The following is a 6,384-nucleotide window of genomic DNA, read 5'->3' as shown; positions in this document are numbered from 1 at the left end:
TACCACTACACACCTGTCAGATTGGCTAAGATGACAGGAAAAAATAATGATGAATGTTGGAGGGGATGCGGAAAAACTGGGACACTGATGCATTGTTGGTGGAGTTGTGAACGAATCCAACCATTCTGGAGAGCAATATGGAATTATGCCCAAAAAGTTATCAAATTGTGCATACCCTTTGATCCAGCAGTGTTTCTATTGGGCTTATATCCCAAAGAAATACTAAAGAAGGAAAAGGGACCTGTATGTGCCAAAATGTTTGTAGCAGCCCTGTTTGTAGTGGCTAGAAACTGGAAAATGAATGGATGCCCATCAATTGGAGAATGGCTGGGTAAATTGTGGTATATGAATGTTATGGAATATTATTGTTCCATAAGAAATGACCAGCAGGATGAATACAGAGAGGACTGGCGAGACTTACATGAGCTGATGCTAAGTGAAATGAGCAGAACCAGGAGATCATTATACACTTGTACAACGATATTATATGAGGACATATTTTGATGGAAGTGGATTTCTTTGACAAAGAGACCTACCTGAGTTTCAATTGATAAATGACAGACAGAAGCAGCTACACCCAAAGAAAGAACACTGGGAAACAAATGTGAACTATCTGCATTTTTGTTTTTCTTCCCGGGTTATTTATACCTTCTGAATCCAATTCTCCCTGTGCAACAAGAGAACTGTTTGGTTCTGCAAACATATATTGTATCTAGGATATACTGCAACATATCCAACATATATAGGACTGCTTGCCATCTAGGGGAGGGGGTGGAGGGAGGGAGGGGAAAAATCGGAACAGAAACGAGTGCAAGGGATAATGTTGTAAAAAAAATTACCCTGGCATGGATTCTGTCAATACAAAGTAATTATTAAATAAAAATTAAAAAAAAAAGAATTTTAGTGAAATGAATCACTTGCACATTTTGGTTTTGTTGTGTAAGATATTTTCATTTACTTGGCTTTCTTTTTTAGTTCAATCCCTTTTTGTTTTATTCTGAATTCTATCCTCCCATTCAGGTTTTGTATTGTATGTTATTTCATTTATTTATTTATTTATTTTTAGCAAAACCTTTATTTAATTTCTGGTGGCTTCTTATTTTTTGGCCTTGGGGGAATTCAAATTGAAACAAAGATCATTAAAATATGCATAATGGACAAATTGGATATACAAATAATACACTCCTTTCTGAGTGGGCCCTTTCTGGATGGGCCTCTTCTGAGTGGGCCCATTCTTGGCTGGGAGCTTTCTGACCCTTCTGGGCCATCTGGCAGGGGTTGCCTTCTGGCCCTCACCCTTCTTTGTGGGGATATTTTTGGTGGAGACCTTGGAGACCAGTGCCTTCTGGGCAGCTCCCTTTTTATGGGACCCCTTCTGAGTAGAGTCCTTCTGGAGCTTTTTCACTTCATGCTTGACTATTTGTTTCTCATTTTCTCGGCCTTCATGACTTTGAGAAGGTAAGAATCTGTCATTTTAGCTTTCCTTTCTCTGACTTCGATCTTCTTGGCTATCTTGTGGCTTTCCATTTTGTATTGATCTTTTCTTTCTCCCAAACAGCCTGGACATACTTCTAATGAACATTGTATGTTGTAACGTGACTTGTTTTCTCGAGAGGAGTATCTGCCCTCTACTTACCCATTTTCTGGGTCTTCGGTCATCACCGGCTTCCGAGGAAGAACTAAACACTGAGCCGAGTTGCCAAAAAAGAAGCGAAGTTTATTCTTACACAGCTACATCAGGCAGAGAGAGGGACTCCAGGAAGTACATTGTAAATAAAAACTTTTGGTTTTGTCAGCACCAATCAGGGTGTCTGTTACCAGTTTTATCCTTATATGGTGATCTTAGCTAGCAAGCCTGTGTCTTTGGTATCTGCTTTGAGCCCCAACCCCCAACAGTGTGTGAACTTGAGAACAAAATCTGTAAGCTGCATACATCTGAATGGGATGGCCTGCCTCCTTATACCACTGCATGAACCATCAACCATGCCTGGTTCTGGTTGATGATGTCCACAATAGTCACCAGCTTGCCAGCATGCAGTCGAAGTAAATGTAAGCCACGTGGCTGATCTTCACATAGTGCTTGAACACCATGTCAGAGGCACAGAGCAAGAAATACCATGTCATTTTTAAAAATTATCTTCTACATGCAGTGGACGACACTCCTGAATATGACTTGAACTAAGTTGAAATGTGAAATATTAACAAAATAATAAAAATATAATAAAATATTGATAATAATAACATTTACAATTAAGTCAATACTTAAATAAGCCTACAGGGATCATTATGTATATTTTAATGATCTTTGTTTCAATTTGAGTTCTAGAGTACCACATTGGTATCCATTCCTTAATCCAGTTTCCATTCCTGTACTTGTAATTTCCAACTCATCTTCTTGTCTTATTGTTTTTTAATTTAATTTTTGTTTACAATGTGTTTTGTTTTGCCTAGCAATATTGACTCATAAAAAGAAGTAGTGATACATTCTTGGAGTCACTCTGCATTCTGAGTCATGCCTCATTCTGCATTCTAGTTCTAGCCCTTTCCATGATAAGTTATCATGCCTAATGTCAATGTATTCTATTTCTAGATTTATAGCCCATTTTCATCCCTTGCCACCTTTGAATGTGGGCAACCATTAGATATCCATACATTTTCTCTCCTGGAGTCGAATATAGATCTGGGAAGTAAAATTATTATTATATTATTTCATATTATATATAAATATAATATAATATAATATATGTTATAATATAAATACAATCATAATAATTATATTGATATTTTTCTTCTTCAGGGCCTGTGTCCATTTATCCCAAATCAAATCTATTTTCAGGCCTTTCATCATCAGAATATATGTCCCTTGAAACCCCCTTCGTAAAATGTATTAATGACATTCTTTCATTTCCCTTCCTGAGGCCATATTTGCCTTTTAGTTCTCTTATTTCCATATGAGTCCCTTTCTTAGATGGCTCTTATCTTATTCTCCCACACTTATTTTGATGCTAAAGTATTATTTGCCTTTTTCTGATTATCTTTAGGTTGACAGGGTAATATCTCCACTTTCCCCATTTCTCTCTTTGTATTTCTTTTCTAGTGTTCTTATAGTACTTTACTTTATTACGAGGTCTTTGTCCTTAAATAACCCATTTTGTTGTTTCTTATACACTTGCACCCAGTAACTTTTTATTTTTTATTTTTAGAAATAACTTCAAAGCCCAAGAGAAATGATTGCATTGCTTAGAATTTTGTTGGTAATCTCACTTGTTTTTCCTTGGTTTTCTTTCATTTGGAGTTTTTGGAAATAAAATATTTTGCTCACTTCTTTTTTTTAACAAACTATTTTTTGTTGAAGAAGGAATCTTTTCATTGATTAGTAGGTCCAACTTTTTATGACATATTTAAAATTTCAATTTGAGTTCTGACTATGGAGTAATATTATTTAAATTGAATCCTCCTTTTTAAGTTAAAGAGTTTCTCTTGGCTGCTTTGAAAATTATTTAAATCTAAATTCTAGAATTTAATCACCAAATATATTTAAATTTCAAGTTTGTTCATTATTTCCTATTCCCTGCCACCTTCCACTCTTCCTTCTGCCCACCAGAGGCAAGCTTTGGATTGGATGAAACATGATCGTTCTGGGAAGTTGTTGGGTTTGCAAAATATTATTCCTTGCAATATCTGACTGTTGATGTTGTGGGGTTTTCTTGGTAAAGTGTTTTTCTTTTTCCTTCCTTCTTTTCTTTTCTTTATTATTATTTCATTAATTTTAAACTTCTTTTGTTTATTTCATTGATAGGTTTTTAAATCTGTCCCTGTACCTGTTGTCTCTTACACTTAAGTTGCCTTTTTTAATTTTGTCTTCAATGTCATTTATTTTATAGTTTGTATAAAATTAATAAGGTTTTTTGGTTTGTTTCTCTTCTGTCAAATTTTTATTCCCTTTCAGGATTTTTTTTTTTTTGAGTTTCAAACTTACCATTTTCTTTTTTCAGAGGTTTTGCTCCTTTGGAGAAATTCTCTGCTGTGTGTTCTATTTCATCCACCATGTTATTTTACATTATTAAATATGCTTTCCAACCCTTGATGTCTGATCTAATATTTATCCTCTTCTAACTTTTAAAAATGTCATTTCTACTTGAACAGTCATGGAATTTCTTGCAATGATCATTAGGGGAAATCCATTTCCCTCTTATCCTCCCCCAAAAAAATCCCCACACAAATTCTTTTTCTTGTGAGTTTTGGGTTCATTTTCCTTCATATTATAATAAGTATTATATGACCTTATAAATTCTCTTCTTGTTCTTGATTTTGTTCTTATTCTTCCACTTCTTTCCTTCTGCTTCTGCTTCTTTCTTTTTCTTTTTTTCTTAAAAATTTTATTCACTGACTTTTCTAAGACCATTATCAACTTGCTTTTGACTTAGCCTTATACTGTGATTTTTTTTCTCTTGAATTTTTTTGTCTTTCATTATTTTTCTTATATTCTCACTAGCCTATCTTTAGCTTCCCCCTTCATTTTTTGTCCCTAACTGTTGCACTACTGTGGACCTTTTCTATGCATCTTTTCTTCTATACAGATCCCTGAAACTGGGCCTCCTCCTCATCAGGCAGCTATTGGACTTGTGGCCACAACCAGTTCCCTGACTCAAGTAAACTCTGTGGGAAGAGAATCAGCCTCACATAGGTTTTTAGTTTCCTTTCTCTTTGGTACAAATGTTCTTTTGCTTATAAAATACTCTCTGTTATTGTCTCTCTGTTCCACCCCTGCTGTCCTCTTGTTCCTTTGAGTAGCTGTATAGGACCAATAATGTTTTTGGTCTCCTGTGGGATATGTATTAGTGTGTGTTTGTGTGTGTAGTAAGATGGAGTGATAAGCATTTAGCTTATTTAATGTTATTTCATAAGCTAATACATCATGTGATATATGTAGTCTGTTATCAAGTGGTTTCAGATTTTTAAACCATAGATTTCCTTCATTTTAGGATTGTATTTTGTGTTGATTGAGGACCTCAAAAAATTTGGCCTCCTTTGGTCTAGTACAGAGTACTTTGTGTACAGTAGCCATACAAGGATTTCAAGTTAGTGAGTATTTTCTTGATTGACTTGGTTGGGCTTAGAAGGTACTCCCAGCACATCAAAGTTGATTGCTTCACATTTCTAATGTCACAAAAAGTCAGAATGGAAATTACTAGATGAAGGAAATTAATATAAATGACACTGACCTTTATAACTACAGGCCATGTCTATTAAACTGTTGTTGTTCAGTCATTTCAAACATATCTGACTCTTTGTATTGTATGGTTTTCTTGGCAAAGATACTGGAGTGCTTTTCTTTGTCCTTCATTATTTTCTTTTCTTTGTTTCTTTTCTTTTTTTTAATTATTATTTCATTAATTTTCTATTTCTTTTCCTTATTTTATGAATAAGGAACTGAAACAATCTGGATTAAGTATCTTGCCCAGGTTCACCCAACTAGCAAGTGTAGGCCAGATTTCAACTCAAGAAAATGAGACTTCCTGAGATAGATAACATTCTATCTAGGGTATTTAGCTGCATCTATTAAATTAAACTATATCTAGTTGTTAGGTGATATAGTAGTTTAAACACTGTATATTGAATCAAGATAATGTGAGTTCAAATGCTGACTCAGATGCATTGGTTGAATGACCCTAAACAAGTCTCTTAACTTTCTTGTCAATTCTATTAATGTCATTTCCCTCATCTATGAAATGGAAGAATAGATAATAAATAGCTCACAGAATCTGAGTATCAAATTAAATAGTAAAACCTTATATGTTTTACTATTGTTATTAGCAAATGAAAAAAAAGAACTATAAATATCTAGTAATCTTACCTTCAAAGATGATTCAAATAATATCATAATATGGTAGAATTAAAATGGCCTTCCTCCCCAACACGGACCTGGACCATTATGAATAAAAAGACAATGGAATGGTGTTGAGACAGATCGTGTTAACTTTGTTCCAAATAGATTAGTTTGGGAGCCAGCTTGGGATCTTTTGGGTATAAGGAATATAGAGATATTTTTCTTAATTTATTTTTATTTTATTTTATTTGTGAATTGTTTGATTTTTCTGGTTACACATGTATATTAACTTTTAAAATACACATTTCTTTATGAATCATGTTGGGAAAGAAAAATCATGTCAAAAGGGAAAAACCACAGAAGAGGAAAAAAAATAGGAAAAAAAACCATGAACATAATATGTGTTGATTTACATTCAATCTCATAAATCTTTTTCTGGACACAGATGGCATTTTCTTTCTTTCTTTTCTTTTCTTTTTCTTTCTTTCTTTTTCTTTCTTTCTTCTTTCTTTCTTTCTTTCTTTCTTTCTTTCTTTCTTTCTTTCTTTCTTTCT

At 33.9% G+C, this 6,384-nt stretch overlaps 1 pseudogene; it reads right to left on the bottom strand.

Moving 5' to 3' along the window:
- Window positions 1-1,139: 1,139 nt before the first annotated feature.
- LOC127546757 (60S ribosomal protein L14-like) lies at window positions 1,140-2,091 on the bottom strand (annotated as a pseudogene).
- Window positions 2,092-6,384: the final 4,293 nt, after the last annotated feature.

The sequence above is a fragment of the Antechinus flavipes genome, chromosome 2 (assembly GCF_016432865.1).
Source record: "Antechinus flavipes isolate AdamAnt ecotype Samford, QLD, Australia chromosome 2, AdamAnt_v2, whole genome shotgun sequence".
Taxonomy (NCBI): domain Eukaryota; kingdom Metazoa; phylum Chordata; class Mammalia; order Dasyuromorphia; family Dasyuridae; genus Antechinus; species Antechinus flavipes.
Note: the sequence above shows the minus strand (reverse complement) of the source record. Positions and strands in the feature narration are given on the sequence as shown.